Raw genomic sequence first — 924 nt, 5'->3', positions numbered from 1 at the left:
GCAGGACAATCGAAATATATTTTTATAAGCGCTGTTCTTTGGTTCATTAACTGTCTATTATCATGCAAAATAGTACGCTTACGAATGCTATTGACGATGAAACCCAATAACCGTTTTACCTCTATGATTTATAACAATGGGCTTCTTCTACCATGGGTCATGAATCAGGCATCAGACGCATGCAATTCTTTTAATATTTGATAAAGTTTTTACTTCCTCCTGTGATACTATGTTAAATTCAGCACAGCTTATTAAATAATAATTAATACCAACATTGGGAGTTTTTTTTTTTTATACAGGGACAGGACTCTAAAAGGGGCGGGAGGGGAAGAACCGTTATGCGAGTTACGTGGTACCGAGCAGGGGTGAGGTTGTTCCCCTTCCTAATGTTGGGGGACGCCAGGGACCTGTGGGGTACAGAGGGAATTTTTTCCATTAAAAAATGTAAAAGATGCAGGTGAATGGGAGGCTTGAATCTGTCACTGCTCAAAACATTCTTTATCCAAAACAGTCATTATCACGAAAAATGAGCATGAAAAACCAGATCACATCATGAAAACAAAATTATGCACTGACTAAATGGGCAGAAATAAAACTTTTAGTAAAATTTGTCGTCATTTGCATAAAATTAAAGTGCCTCATGATCGTTTATTAGGGATTTTCGGCAACCATAGGGGTTGGGGCTGAGGTTATAAAATTTGAATAAATAGTGCCTGCCTCTAGATGGCCGGAAATGACGCTTTTATATAGAAAAATGCATCATCACATAACCATTATATAATATAGTCAAAATGAAGCGCCAACAAATTTTAATATTATTACTATTATTATCTATTAGGAGTCATCCATTATATTATATATTATATATATATATATATATATATATATAGCATATACATATAATTTATATATATAGCATATACA

This window comes from Anneissia japonica, unplaced genomic scaffold, assembly GCF_011630105.1.
Source record: "Anneissia japonica isolate Jap-2015-1 unplaced genomic scaffold, ASM1163010v1 scaffold10819_len38394_cov117, whole genome shotgun sequence".
In the NCBI taxonomy this organism is placed as follows: Eukaryota; Metazoa; Echinodermata; class Crinoidea; order Comatulida; family Comatulidae; genus Anneissia; species Anneissia japonica.
This window is presented reverse-complemented; position numbering follows the sequence as displayed.